We start from the raw sequence: 15,836 nt of genomic DNA, 5'->3' as shown, positions 1-15,836 counted from the left end.
CTGCCACTCGGTGTTGTGCTTGCTTTTATTTTCTAGTAGGACACACAGAAGAGACAATTTAAACCCTGGATAGCTCAGTCGGTACAGCATCAGACTTTTAATCTGAGGTTCCATGGTTCAAGTCCCTGTTCAGGTGTTCATATGGAGCCAAAAAACACTGAGCTTTTTATGGAAAATACAAAAGTCAAATAACAGTCACTAAAGACCATTGATAAAGCTACTTAGGCTGTTCTTAAAGTCTCGAAGGACCATCACATCTCATCGCTCGGTGTTGTGCTTTTATTTTCTAGTAAGACACACAGAAGAGTCATTTCAGAGCCTGGATAGCTCAGTTGGTAGAGCATCGGACTTTTAATCTGAGGGTCCAGGGTTCAAGTCCCTGTTCAGGTGTTCATATGGAGCCAAAAAACACTGAGATTTTTATGGAAAATACAAAAGTCAAATAACAGTCACTAAAGACCATTGATAAAGCTACTTAGGCTGTTCTTAAAGTCTCGAAGGACCATCACATCTCATCGCTCGGTGTTGTGCTTTTATTTTCTAGTAAGACACACAGAAGAGACAATTTAAACCCTGGATAGCTCAGTCGGTACAGCATCAGACTTTTAATCTGAGGTTCCATGGTTCAAGTCCCTATTCAGGCGTTGATATTGAGCCAAAAAACACTGTGTTTTTTATGGAAAACACCAAAGTCAAATAACAGTCACTAAAGACCATTGATAAAGCTACTTAGGCTGTTCTTAAAGACTCGCAGGACCAAGTCAAGTCCAGGTTCAAGTCCCTGTTCAGGCGTTGATATTGAGCCCCCCCCCAAAAAAAAAAAATAGTACAAATGTCAAATAATAGTCACTTAAGTCCATTGAAGAAGCTACTTCGGCTGTTCTTCGTCTCTCTCTGCCACTCGGTGTTGTGCTTTTAGTTTGTAGTAGGACAAACTGAAAGCTTAACTCAGAGCCTGAATAGCTCAGTCAGTAGAGCATCAGACTTTTAATCTGTGGGTCCCTGTTCAGGCGTTCATATGGAGCCAAAAAACACTGAGGTTTTTATGGAAAATACAAAAGTCAAATAACAGTCACTAAAGACCATTGATAAAGCTACTTAGGCTGTTCTTAAAGTCTCGCAGGACCATCACATCTCATCGCTCGGTGTTGTGCTTTTATTTTCTAGTAGGACACACAGAAGAGTCATTTCAGAACCTGGATAACTCAGTCGGTAGAGCATCAGAATTTTAATCTGAGGGTACAGGGTTCAATTCCCTGTTCAGGTGTTGATATTTAGACCAAAAAACAATACATTTTTATGGAAAATACAAAAGTCATATAACAGTCACTTAAGTCCATTGAGGAAGCTACTTCGGCTGTTCTTAGTCCCCCTCTGCCACTCGGTCTTGCGCTTTTAGTTTGTAGTAGGACACACAGAAAGCTTAACTCAGAGCCTGGATAGCTCAGTCGGTAGAGCATCATACTTAAGGGCCAACCATTGTGTTATCAAATTTGTTACTTATCTGTCTAATTTAATTCCAGACTTGACTATGATTCTGATTTTATTGTATATTCTAGATGGTTAGAGATGTTCTACATACCAAGGCTGGGGGAAGAAAGATCTTGCAGGTATATGAGAGACTGAAAACATTGTTAGATGGTACACGGCGACAGATGGTGAACTTACTAGTGTCTGACATGATTGAGGTTCATGGGTAAGCATTAAAGTTCTTCTTTGTGGTTTATAGGGTGCTACACAGACTCTGAAGGGATGTACTAAATGTCCTTTCTATAAACAGTTAATGAGTGTGTGTGTGCCTATACAGTAAACTAGTGAAACTTTTTGTAAGGGTAAATTTGGTGTTCTGTTAAACAAAACACACAAGTAAATCTCTAAATTACTTTTTTTTTTAAGTTATCTGACACATTTTCTTTCTCAAATGTTTAATTAATTGGTCTTTAAAGTATCCTAAACTATTGATTATAAAAATCACCTTTAGAGATTTACTGAAGTGATTTTCCCCCTCCTGACACAGATTAATAGTCAATAATAACTAATATTTGAGCTGATAAATGTTTTTTCTGTATTTTTAAGAGAAAACAGTTAAAATTTAAAAAAGTATAAACTCAATCTCTTTACTCTGTTGAAATGTCTTGAAGTATGTTTATTGAACAGGTTCAAGGAGTTCTGAGGATCATCATGTCTTAAAAAAATAATTAAAAATGTAAACAATTAAATAACTCCCTAATTTTCCTACAGTAAATTTCATTTTTCAAAAAGGTAAAAATATCTTACATTTTCCCCCCACTTTTCTTAGTTTTAATTTCAAACAAAAACAGAAGGTGCATTGAGTTCCCAGGATCTTAGAAATATTTCCCTGAAGTAACACAGTTTAAAATTGATCTATTATCAGTCTTCTTATTTAATAAAAAAGAAAAAGAAAAAAGAATGCAAATATTCTTCAAAATGCTGAATATTGGCACTGATAATTGGCCTCAGCCTATAATCGTTCTATCTCTAATCAACATAAGCTGATGGGTTTGAAAAATTTACCAAATGTAAACATTTTAAACAAATTATTTAACAGCTCATAATAATAATAATAATAAATTTTCTGTTTTTTAAGGAGGATCCCACCAGCCTATGTACGAACAAAGTATGCACTTGGCATCATCACTTTATTTCCCAACCTCAAAGTGTCATGTTTGGGTTCTGTTTTCCTTGTGTGTCTCCCTTGGTCTTGTCTAAGTGTAATCCTGCCCTTCCTCATGTGAACCAATCAGTGCCCTCAGCCACTTGTGTCTTGCCCCAGGTGTGTCTTGTTGTGTCGTTAGCGTCTGTGTTTTTAGTCTCCTGTCTCCCCTCTGTCTGTGTTTTTAGTCTCCTGTCTCCCCTCTGTCTGTGTTTTTAGTCTCCTGTCTCCCCTCTGTCTGTGTTGGTTCATTGTCTTTTCCCCATGTCATGCTGCCCGTTTTTGCCTTGTTGTCCCCATCCCCCCATCCCATGTTTTGTTTTGTTTTACCTTGTAGTTTGGAAGCTCGCTTTTTGTTTTATAGAAATTAAAATCCCTTTTTTCTTCATTGGCTGCATCCTTGCCTGGCTGTTTTTGCTCCCTGCATCTGGGTCCTCCACCAAACCGCACCCGTTCTGACAGAAGACGAGGCACGGGGACTTGAGGCTGCCGAGGCAGATGTGGTTCGGGGACTTGAGGCTGCCGAGGCAGACGTGGCTCGGGGACTTGAGGCTGCCGAGGCAGACGTGGCTCGGGGACTTGAGGCTGCCGAGGCAGACGTGGCTCGGGGACTTGAGGCTGCCGAGGCAGACGTGGCTCGGGGACTTGAGGCTGCCGAGGCAGACGTGGCTCGGGGACTTGAGGCTGCCGAGGCAGACGTGGCTCGGGGACTTGAGGCTGCCGAGGCAGACGTGGCTCGGGGACTTGAAGCTGCCGAGGCAGACGTGGCTCGGGGACTTGAATCTGCCGAGGCAGACGTGGCTCGGGGACTTGAAGCTGCCGAGGCAGATGTGGCTCGGGGACTTGAAGCTGCCGAGGCAGACGTGGTTCGGGGACTTGAAGCTTGGCTCTCTGTTGCCCAATCTTTCGACTCCTTAGAGCTGGGGCTTGTGCTTGGCTTGGCGGTAGCTGGGTGAACATGGCTTGGGATGGCGTGGCTGAAGCAGACTTGAGAGCAGGAACCGGGGCCACATCAGCCTGCCACCATGGGGAGTGAGGAGCAACAGGGATACTAGAAACCGAGGATACAGAGACTGAAGGAACGTGACGAGAAGAAATGGGATTAGGTAAGGAACCAGGTGAAGTGGGGACTAAGTGATGTGGCGGTAATGTGGGGCTATGAGGTGCACAAGATGAGGACCGGAGTGATGAACTTGGCAGGGACCGAGGTGACGGGGGGTGACATGACCCGGTGTTAAAATAATCCGCAAAAGAAAACCGTGACGAAAACATGTAAGGGTCTATGCTGGTGAAAAAGATCCAAATCAGTGTCTAAATCGGAACTGGAATCAGTAAGTGCATTAACCAAAAAACAACCTTCTTCATCATCATCTGTGAAGTCTGTGTCTATGAAACAATGGGGTGACAAAATGGTGTCATAGGGCAGGGACTTAAGTGAACTAAGGAGATCGGGTGAATGGGAAACCGAGGACAAGGCGGAACCAGCCAGAGAAAAATAACTTACATGGAGGGAATGGGATTGGGTGGCAGGCTGACGGTGCTTTCGAGCCAACCGACGGCGTGCCGGTCGGCAACAGGAGCTTCCCGCTGGGTCCGATCTTGGTTGGTTCATTCTGTCAGAACGGGTGCAGTTTGGTGGAGGACCCAGATGCAGGGAGCAAAAAGAACCAGGCAAGGATGCAGCCAATGAAGAAAAAAGGGATTTTAATTTCTATAAAACTAAAAGCGAGCTTCCAAACTACAAGGTAAAACAAAACATGGGGGGGGGTGGGGGGAAACAACAAGGCAAAAACGGGTAGCATGACATGGGGAAAAGACAATGAACCAACACAGACAGAGGGGAGACAGGAGACTAAAAACACAGACTCTAACGACACAACAAGACACACTTGGGGCAAGACACAAGTGGCTGAGGGCACTGATTGGTTCACATGAGGAAGGGCAGGATTACACTTAGACAAGACCAAGGGAGACACACAAGGAAAACAGAACCCAAACATGACACAAAGATCCATTCTCAAAAAATGGATATGTAAGTTTTCTTATTACAATTATGTAATTTTTTGGTTAATCATCTCCTTTTCTCCAGTTTGTCTTATGTGCTGCTATTTCATGTTTCTCATGGTGGATTTTCACAGGAACACTACTATGATGCACAGAGTGGATCTGGCTATTTGGCCTGGAGAATAAAGACTGTCCAGCGCAATACTGCCCAGTTCCAAAGATGCTCAACCAGCACTTTCGGTACAAGTGCCAAGAGGGGATTGGTCTTGATTGATGAGCAACTGAATGGAGATGAATGCTCTGAATCAATCTCCTTACTGAAGCATTCAACTGATGTATCTGTCATCAAAGAGAAGATGAGGGCAACATTTCAATACCGCCAGACACTGGTTCATGACCAGCAAGACTCCTCAACAGTTTTTGATGTTTTTCCAGATTCCTGGACATATTTGGCCTGGTGAGAATGAAATGTTTGGTTGGATAATTTTGAAGTGAACAAGATATATTCAGTGGGACACGCATTAATTATTGTAATTAATGTAGGTTGGGTCTTTGTGTTTATAGATTGACCAGGACTTCACCATGGTGTGTGGACCAGAGATTTCTGGCAGGTTGCTGGAAAAATGGTCCACATACTTCAAGCCTAGGGTCCTGGCATATTGCAAGAACCTAGTTTCCAATGAGCATGTTAAAGAACTCTTGGATGCACAGGATAGCCCGGATGAATCTAGTAAGTATGGCTCATTCTGTCTTTTGAAACATGTATTTTCTTTATACAATTTTAATTTATTTATTGACATTTTAAGATGAAAGTATTTGAAACTGTCTTATTTGTCAACTTTGACACTAGGTTGGGACAGTGATCTGTCAAGCATTCTGCTGTTGGTTCACCTCCTTCCCCCAACTTCAAAAGGTCACAAGAAGCGCGCTAAAATCAGCTCCTTGCAAGCGATCAGCCATGCAGTGAGATATCTGAGGGTAAGCAGTCATTCGATGGACTTTAAAATTTTAGCTGTATTAAAATTTGGGTACATTAACTTTTAGTACTTCAACTGCCTACTTAAAACAGATAAATCAAACCATGTATTCCAGCATTTTAAACCACATGGAAGAAACCTTGTTCTTTAAAAAATAAAATAGATATACACTTACAAAATGAGACAAAAATATTTTTTCATCTGTGTTGCAGATTGGAGCCGGTGTGCAGACATTCCTTGAGAAATCTGAACCAGGACAGCCCTTCCTTCTGTGTGTTGGAGAGCAGAAGAACAACATCCAACAGTTCTATGTCATTGTTGACCACAAGGCCATCTCTTGCAAGGCTCAGACGTCCCTGGCAGCGTTCAATGAGCTCTTCAGTGACAATGTGGACACATGGAAAGAAAATGGACCTTCACCATCTCAGTTTATACAGACGATCCAGTAACAACCCAGGTCATAGGTAAACAGCATCCCGTGTTAAACATGTGGGGTTCTGTTGTAGCACATTTACAAGCATCAGGTGTTGCAGAGAGCACTGTCCAAGCAATGGTGGGTTCATTGGAGGTTGTCAGTGTTATTCAGAGGCAAGCAAAATATGCCGTTCTCAGCTGCACTTCTGAGATCCAAGGCACAGATTTGGAAAAAAAGTTAAAAAAAAATAATAATAATAATTGGATCAACTAGAAAATCCTTTCTCAATCTTAAATACAGGCGTCAAACGACAAAGATTCTTTGAGAAAAAGTGGGAAATTGTTGAACCAGTAGAGTATGTTCTTGGAGTTAGATTCGATGTACGTAGAGATCGAACTACAGGAGTTTACAGTCAGATCCCTATCACAGATAAATTTGTTTATGTACCTATCTTGGGAACCCTAAAGTCTCTGTTCAAAAACAGTGAACTATGTGGAGGTTTCCTGAAAGAAAGAGTAAAAGAGGAAGGTATTTATAAAGATATATGTGATGGGTCGTACTTCAAAAAGAATGCTTTGTTTTCCCAGCAAGAACATGCTCTCCAGATTCAACTTTATTATTTATATAGCAATTTTGAGACCGCAAATCCTTTGGGTTCAAAGAAGGGAATACACAAACTTGGATGTATTTACTTTATATTGAACCTACCCCCAAAATTCAATTATGTTTTGATAAATATTCGTGTGGTGTCACTCTTTCATTCACAAGACCAAAAGAAATATGGATTTGATACAATCTTAAAGCTTCTAGTTGATGATGTTAAAAGGCTTGAAACAGAAGGAATAATTGTGCCTTTCTTTGACTCCCCATTGCTCGGTCATTCAAGTAACAGGTGATATTCTTGGTTTACATGGGATTTTTGGTTTTGTGGAGGAAAGGAAATGATCGATAGCTTGCAGGGTGATGAAAGTTTGAGTGCATTGTAAAATATGAATGCAAACTGTGATGTGTCAATAACTAATTGGATTAAGACATATGGAACTGAATATCAGAATGGTATGTTTGTTTGTATAAGGACACATGGAAAATCCTGTTTTTGGAAAGATTGCGAATATGATCTTAATTGAGGATCAAGCTTTCTTTGTGATTTCTGGAGTTGACACCCTTTATTTTGATGACCACTTTAACGCATAGTGTGTCAAGGAAAGGGCAGGTTCCTTTTTGTGTGTGCTGCCTTGATAAGCTGATTTATTACAAACCCCATGACAAACTGTGTTCTAATGAGATGGATGAAAAAACGTATATTGTACCACATTGTCATCTTATAACCTGTGCTTGAGGATTGGTTGGCCAATGATGGGATGTTATTGTAAAGTCAATGCATTGTTATGTGGTGGAATTGTTATTAAATATTGTATTTAAATACAAATGTGTGTTTTTTTAAATAGAATGTATGGGAGCATGTGGGAAACAATTGGGAGTTTAAAATGACACAGCAGTCATTTTTTGACTCTACATGAGTTAAATATTTAGCAACTAGTTTTGAGTGTTAAAAATACAACACCAAATAGTGTAATATTTTAACACTAGTGTAGTGTAAAATCAATACTGACCAGTTGTTGACTAGTGTTCAATTTTAACTACCATCAGAGTTGTTTTAACTCTCATTTAACTAACACTTTTGAAAGTGATGTTTTAACTATTTGTAGAGTGGACCAATATAAGCACTTTTGAAGTGTTAAATTTAACTATTGGAGTTGAATTAACACTTCTGATTTTGCAGTGTATTGGAATAATTTGTCTGTTTTAAAAATGAATGAATTATTAGTCCATCACTAGATAGCGCTAAGGATCACTGACTGTACCTTTTTAAATGGACATTCTACTTATGCCCACTTCACCCTCTGAAGCCTTTATTAGCCTTGCCATATCTGATTTATAAGAGAATAGATCTGAAAAACGATTACAATTTTTAATCAGATTAATCACATCTTAGAATTCTGATTAATCACGAATAATCGCCTAATAAAAAAGGCTTTTTTATCAACATTTTCCCCCCGCCAAATTTAAAGAGCACCGGTTATGTGTTAATTCTTTTGACATTTAATGTTAAGAGGACGTCTTGAACATTTTTTGATCCACTGCACACGCTCATCCTCCTCTTTTTCTAATCAATTACTTACATAATTACATAATTTAAAATGGGAAAAAAAAATCACAGATAGTTTGACATGAACAAATATTCTAAATGTGATACGCAAACATTCATTAAATGCTTTTCTTTAATGCATGAAATTATGTTTATTGCTCAACCTGTGCTACCTTAAACGTAGCCATCCGCTGTCACGCTAAAGGCTAATCTATGGTCAAGATGAATAGTGCGATTAATCTGCGTCAATTCATGATTAATGCGATAATTTATTGTGATTAATTAATCAATTAACACTTTAACTTTGACAGAACTATAAAAGAATAGGGAAATGAGCAACTTTCTTGCAGTTTCTCATGCCAGATTTGCTTTCTGTAATAAACCCCCGAGATATGAACACTATGTGTCCCGAGAGGCTTTCTATAAGATGGAATGTTCACAGGGCGTTATATATTGAATTTCAATCAATAACGGTTAGCTTCACCTACTTGGGCTTGATAAAGCTTGGGAAACACTAATTCTATCAATCAGTTTTCAATCAATACCACAGATTTAAATGACAATGAACACTACAATGAACCTCATACAACTAAATCCAGTGGTTGCAATCACAATTTGTACAATGTAAATGAAGCTGCCTGACTTCTACAATGCATATGTCACATGGATGAAAAACCGCAACTAAGTGTTCTATACTATAGTGCCTAGCCAAGCATTGCAGATTCAACTGTCTGACCCTTTAATTTTTTCCTGGTACTGACCTTTTCATATAACTACCAATTAAAATTGCTCGTTTCGGTTCTTAAGTTGCAGTGAACATATTGTTAGACATCAAGTCTCCCCACGAAGTCAAAAATGTCTAGTTTATCCCAAAATTTCCACTTGCATTAGAGTGTTGTTAGCCATCTATTTTCCACACCACTTCTCCTCAGAGGTGAGTTGGAACCTATCCCAGATGATTTTGAACAATCACAGAGCTTATTTTGGCAAACATCACCATTTTTTAGGAAACTGGTGTACTTGAAGAGATATATTACAAGGTCTACAGACAGGCCATTGCTGGTCATTATTAATATTAATGTGTTAAAAAAAACACACACACACACATTTCAATTATTTGTTCAGTTTTAAATTTGAGTAAGTAATAGCATTTCAGTGTATTTAAATTGATCAATAATGCATTATTTGGTTATGTGAATTTATTTCAGTTAAATATTCTTACAGCTCTTTTATGTAACTTAAAAGTATCTTTTCGAATGTGATACGCACTGAGAAAGGCGACTTCTTTAAGCCACATAAATTACTTTTCCATGAAGACTGAAAGAAGGGTGACTTCGAACCAACTCAATAACCCCCCCTGCACTGAAGCTAAAATACACAATGTTTAAGGGGCAGAATGTTTGAGTGGAGGAGCCATTTGCACTGTGTAGGATTATGTACTACCGGTTCCCTGCTTTGACAGAATGAACACGGTAGCGCCGATCTTAGTGATTATCACCGAGCTAGGCTGCCCACAGCTCTGCAAGAGCTTTGTCACTAATGGTGTATTTGAGTACAGGGGACTGAATACAAGTTTTCAGATTCGCTTACAATGCAAAACTGCATATAATTTCCATTCCACTTCACAATTATGTGCTGGTCAATCACATAAAATTTCAACAACACAGGGTTGTGAAAACGTTTGAGGCGTGTGAATACATTTTCAAGGCACTATATGTGCTCCTCTGATTAATTGTATAGCACATAGCCAAAGGAATGGGCAGACATAAAATGGCAGAAGTTATGGTTGGAGGCGGAAGTCAAAGGGGCTCCACGGGGTAATGAAGCGTATTTCATGGAGTGTTGAACACTATAACATTGAGTTATCAACTAAGCGTCAAAAGGGGAACTGATTCTGGCTGACAGATTGTGATGAGCTGACAGATTGGCTGTCATGGCAGCATGAGATTGACTGACAGACTGTGACAGATTACCTTATGTTTATTTACACATTAAATTTTTCTTTCTCTGCAAATGTCAGCAAATTCAAAGAGGACCCATTGATGTAGCCAGACTTTAAGTTCTTTACAAGGATCTTGCTGAGGTACAGGAGAGGTTTCATAATAGTCTCCACCACATCCACCCATTGAATATTCCAAACAGTTTGACGCTGTGTATTGTTACACTCAGTAGTTAGTTTCAAAAACTGGCCGGTAGCATCTTCCACAGGGGGGTGGAGGGCACCTGTGGATTGACTTGCAACAACCCATAGGCCACATAAAAGTGACTATGTTTACATGCAGGCAATAACCCTTTTAAAACCTGAATATTGGCAATATTGACAAAGTAAACATGCAAAATAACCCGAATATGCTCTTATAAACCTGAATAAGACCCCTGGGTTAACCCTATCATAACCGGAATTCCTACTCGCTAAAGGAGCCTCGCTTGAATACATTGATTTCTCCGCAGCATTTTCACGTTATTTTGTGTCTCTACGGCGAAAATGCCACAGTTTATAAGTATATAAGTCTTTCTTCTGGCGCGTAACCCACCGGAAATACTCAAGCCGGTGTAAACAAACATCTTGCTCGCAACAAAGAACCACACTTCTGGAACGAGGAGGAAACTGACTACTTTATTTAATGTGGTAAGTGACATAAATATAATGTATTTTATTAAACGTAGTAAGTTAAAAATGGAAATGGCGTTATTTATGTAATTAAGTTGTCCGCGCGTCGCGGTTTGAACGGGATATTCCAATCAAGCACAAATAAGCATGTATAAGGAAGTAACCCCGAGATTACACCGTATGCGTGTGCGTTGCATATCCGCTCCACTCTGGCGGCGGAGCAAATTCATTTCCATTCTATCAGCTTGTTCAATTTACAGCGGCTGCGTATGCGCTGCAGATCGACTGCGGACCAGATCCGTCGTGCCGGAGTCTGCCGGACAAATAGACCTATTTTCTATTTTGTCGGACGACGCATCCGTCGGCATCCATCAAATGGTAAAGTAGCACAGAACACATTGAGCGGGACAGGAAGACCGACGCAGTTTCAGAATAAAAAAAATCTGGTTACATTTCAGAATAGAACACTCGCCAGATCCTATTTCGCAATCATGTCAGCAAAACGTAATAAAGCTTTTTGACAGTTTATACACCAGCGAACATTGATGAGGAGAGATTAATAATGGAGGTGGAAAGCCACAAAATTACATATGACACTGCACTTTTATAAGGACAAACTAAAAAAGGATGCTGCATAGAACGTCATATAGCAGAAGCTATGGGAGTGGACGGTGAGTTCAATCAAAGGAAGTCTACCTCTCTTTTTGCTTCTCTGTTGAGCACAGATTTGTTTGTCGTTTTTATTATATTTTTTTTTTTACAAAGAAAACACAGTATTGTTAATTCGGTAATCTTACCGATTCGACATGTCATCATCATTGCTCTCTTTTTTTCTTTTTTCTTTTTTGTATGTGTGTGTGCATGTGTGCGTGCGTGTGAGTGTGTACTCATTAATTCAGCTAAAACCTATTTAAAAAATCCCATACCGTTCACCAAAACCGAATACTTCAGAATCCAGCTAGAGTCGTGAGGTTGTCAGGAGACCTGAGGAAGGATCAAAGAAAAGAAAGGAAAGGAAAATCCAGCACCGACCAGACATCACCTACTACCCACCGGGTTACCAACCAGAATCTTTCACCAACCCCAGAAACAACTAAATTCCAACAAATTAGGGAGACCTCAAGAGACCAAAGGAAAAACTGAGGAAAGAAAGGAAGGATAGATGAAGCAGAGTGAGATCCACAGACATCAGCCTCCACCAATTCAATGACCAGAGGAAGAAACAGATTGTGTTTAAATTTCGGTAGATGCTGGTGTGGTGGATCTGGCATGCATGAAAACCTCCACCAGAGAGGGGAGCCGTCGCGGAACCTCCGTTGAATGAGCTGCCAGTGACGCTCACAAATATGCAGGGCATATGCAGCACGTCGGAATTTCATGTTTTTCTCTTTTTCCGGGTTTGGTCATGTGTTCAGCCCTTGCCATTTTTTTCCAATGGGAGCACAGATCGTCACACGGTCGATGTGATTACGCAAAATAGTCAACTTGCAAAAAGCACAGTGCGAATATGAACCGCACCAAACAAAAAAAATAAAGTCCACTTTTGGTCCGGACCAAACAAGCGGACTAAAGGACTTCACTGGTCAGGCTACACCGTAAGCTTTACTGGCGACAGACAGAACCCCCGTAGCCCCAAAATCGTCACTTTTTAGGAGACACTAAAAGTAATTGTTTAACCATCGTGCCTGCATCGTCGAAGACAGCAAGTCAATTTCAACGCTTTGGTACAATAATTTGTACGAATAACACCTACACTTGTGGACTGACCAATTCTACAAATTTGTAAAAATAAAAATAAAAATAAATAAACGACATAAGAGATTTCACCCAATAATTTACAGTCTATATTATATGTTTGATATTTTTATAGTTTAAGACTGTTCAACACTTACTGTAATTGCCCTGCTTTATTGAAGCATGGCCTGATTTTTATACTATATCAGTGGAGTGCGTATTTTTATGAAAAACGTGGAATTGCTGACGCTGCATATAGTGTTTATTTCAAAACGGGTGCGGGATGTTTTCTCTCTCTCATACGTGTGTGTGCAGGGGTCAAGACTTGGTTTTAGAGTTTAGGTTTGAATTGGGTTATGGTTGAGGTTAGGGTAAGGAATGGAGGTAGGAAATCATTTTTGATGGTTAGGGGAAGGGGCTAGGAAATGCATCATGTCAATGAGATGTCCCCACTATTATACAAAGATAAGTGTGTGTGTGTGTGTGTGTGTGTGTGTGTGTGTGTGTGTGTGTGTGTGCATGTGTGTGTGCGTGCGTGCGTGCGTGCGTGCGCATACAATTAATAACAAAGCAAGAGAATTGTCATTTATTGTTTCATTAGCCCGTGCTGTAATAATTCTTTCGAGCCACAATCTTGGACTAGGAACTTCCCAGAGTGCTTCACAATATCAAAACAGCACTTTTGTTTTACATAAGTGATCTGAGTGCACCAAGTCCAAACCTTGCATTTCTCCTGTCGTCTCTCACAGTGCTGTCTGCTGTGATTGATGAAGTGTTTCTGACCCAGCATTGCTTTCTCAAAGCCTCACTTCCCTTCGAGCCGGGGACAACTTTGCCTTTCTATGTCTCGTGGTTACTTTCTTTAAATTTCTGCTCCCTTCTTTTTTGCTGTGGGGTAACATTTTTGTATGTGTCACTTCAATGCTCCCTCTCGCTCGGGCTAGAGGCAAAACCTCTCCCTTGTTCCCTCTAATCTCCTCTCTATATCGAGGGTCACATATCCCTCCCTCTTTATGCCCCTCTACGCCTGTCGGGGGGTGACTGCTCTGGATGACTTTTTGTTAATTCAACATCCTGAAGACAATGCTGCCACACGCTCTGCCAGCACTGAGTCATGACTGATGGCAACCCTGAGGATGAAGTCACACAGAAAACGTCACCAGGCCACTGCTCATTACACATTTGTTTTTGGAACTCAAATCCCCCAAAATGTGACCGTACAATTTCCTTTCAAAGTGCATGGGGATGGACAGCTGTATCCTCAATATTTACAGTTGTAACATGCTATAACCACCAGTTTGTAAACAACGACAGCTCCCATTCTACAGTTTGTACAAGAGATGTAAAGTGTGAGGGCCCAATGGGTTGATTTTGTTCTTTAATTTTATCATTTGTTCTACATGTATATATGACTGTGACATGCACTTTGGTGATTGGTGTCGCATTACATACTGTAAGTGCTACACTCTAAAAGAATGGCACTCAATTTTATTTTGTCGAGAGATTGCACAAAATAAAATCATTTGGCTCTAGATACATTGCTTAAGTAACCATATACAGTAAAGAAAAATAAGTATTTGAACACCCTGCGATTTTGCAAGTTCTCCCACTTTGAAATCAAGGAGGGGTCTGAAGTTTTCCTGATAGGTGCATGTCCACTGTGAGAGACACAATCTAAAATAAAAAACAATCCGAAAATCCCATTTTATGATTTTAAAATAATTTATTTGCATTTTATTGCTGAAAATAAGTATTTGGATATTTGTCACCATGAATCGCCATCAGACACCAAATCACCATGAGTGCAAATCACCATAAAAGCTGAAAGATATATTACCCATGCAAACAATAATCAAAACTATGTACATGAACAAACACATAAACGCTAATAAACAAACAAACAAAATGTACTTTTTGCATCTTCGGAGGGGCTACTAATACAAAATAAGTTCATTCCTCGACGCTGCGCAACAAACTTTTCCAGCGTACTTACGCTGGTAAACTACCTCAAGTACAAAAGGCATTAGAACGTAAGTGACTTTTCAAATTAAAAGCGTTAGCCCAAAACTGGAAGTGACTACGTATTTACAATGTAAATTCCAGAATAAAATACAATCAATGTTCTGATAAGAAAATATAATTATGGTTATTTATACAAGCCAATCAGCAAGAATTTTGGCCCTCAAAGACCTGTTACTGTGCCTTTAAAAATACCACCGCTTACCATCCACTTATTATTCTAACTTAGCAGCACCTTTTTTAAGGTTGTTAGGTGCATAAAAATACGTGCACCTCACAATCTATCAGACTATTGCTACCATCGGAAAAAAACAAAGAGCTTTCAAAAGGCACCAGGGACAAAATGGTAGACCTCTCCACAAGGGTGAAATGGGCTACCGGGCAATTGCCAAGCAGCTTGGTGGAAAAAACAAACAAAAAAAATTGTTGGAGTGATTGCTAGAAAATAGAAGAGGGTAATGATAACCAACCTCCCTTGGACTGGGGCTCCATGCAAGATTTCAAATTTGTGGGGTATCAGTGTTGCTAAGAAAGGCAATCAATCAGCCCAGAACTACACAGGAGGATCTGCTCAATGACCTGAAGAGAGCTGGGACTATTGTTTTAAAAGTTACTATTGTTAATGCACTAAGACGCCATGGTATAAAATCATGCATCGCATGCAAGGTTCCTGCTTAAATCAGCACGTACAGGCTCGTTTGAAGTTTGGCAAAGACCATCTGGATGTTCCAGAGGTATAATGGGAGAAAATTGTGTGCTCAGATGAGATGATGTGGTCTGAACTCCACTTACCATGTTTGGAAGAAGAAAGTTTGTCCAAGAACACCATCCCAATTGTGATTTGACCTCTATAACTGTAAACAAAGGCTTTTGTACCAAATATTAACCTTTATTTTCTCACGTGTTCAAATACGTATTTCCACCACTAACATACAAAATAAATGATTTAAAAATAATACAATGTGTTTTTCTGATATTTTATTTTAAATTGTGACTCGCACAGTCGACATGCACCTATCAGGAAAATTTCAGACCCCTCCATAATTTCTAAGTGGGTGAACTTGCAAAATCGCAGGGTGTTTAAATACTTATTTTCCTCACTGTATATAGCTACTTCAGCAATGCATCTTGAGCCAAATGTTTTTTTATTGTGTAACCACTCGACAAGATAAAATTGAGTACCATGTTTTAAAGCAGTGTTTCCCAACAAGTTAGGGGTACGGGAGCACATTGCAGAGAGTATGTGAAAATAT

General features: G+C 39.8%; 2 non-coding genes and 1 pseudogene across 2 annotated transcripts; all 3 read left to right on the top strand.

Moving 5' to 3' along the window:
- The first annotated feature begins 317 nt into the window (after positions 1 to 317).
- trnak-uuu (transfer RNA lysine (anticodon UUU)) lies at positions 318 to 390 on the top strand. Its single transcript has one exon. It is a non-coding gene; the product is annotated as a tRNA-Lys (tRNA).
- An 804-nt stretch (positions 391 to 1,194) lies between these two features.
- trnak-uuu (transfer RNA lysine (anticodon UUU)) lies at positions 1,195 to 1,267 on the top strand. The gene has a single exon. It is a non-coding gene; the product is annotated as a tRNA-Lys (tRNA).
- A 2,555-nt stretch (positions 1,268 to 3,822) lies between these two features.
- LOC144059508 (uncharacterized) lies at positions 3,823 to 15,423 on the top strand (annotated as a pseudogene).
- Positions 15,424 to 15,836: the final 413 nt, after the last annotated feature.

Source organism: Vanacampus margaritifer, chromosome 10, assembly GCF_051991255.1.
Source record: "Vanacampus margaritifer isolate UIUO_Vmar chromosome 10, RoL_Vmar_1.0, whole genome shotgun sequence".
NCBI lineage: Eukaryota > Metazoa > Chordata > Actinopteri > Syngnathiformes > Syngnathidae > Vanacampus > Vanacampus margaritifer.
Note: the sequence above shows the minus strand (reverse complement) of the source record. Positions and strands in the feature narration are given on the sequence as shown.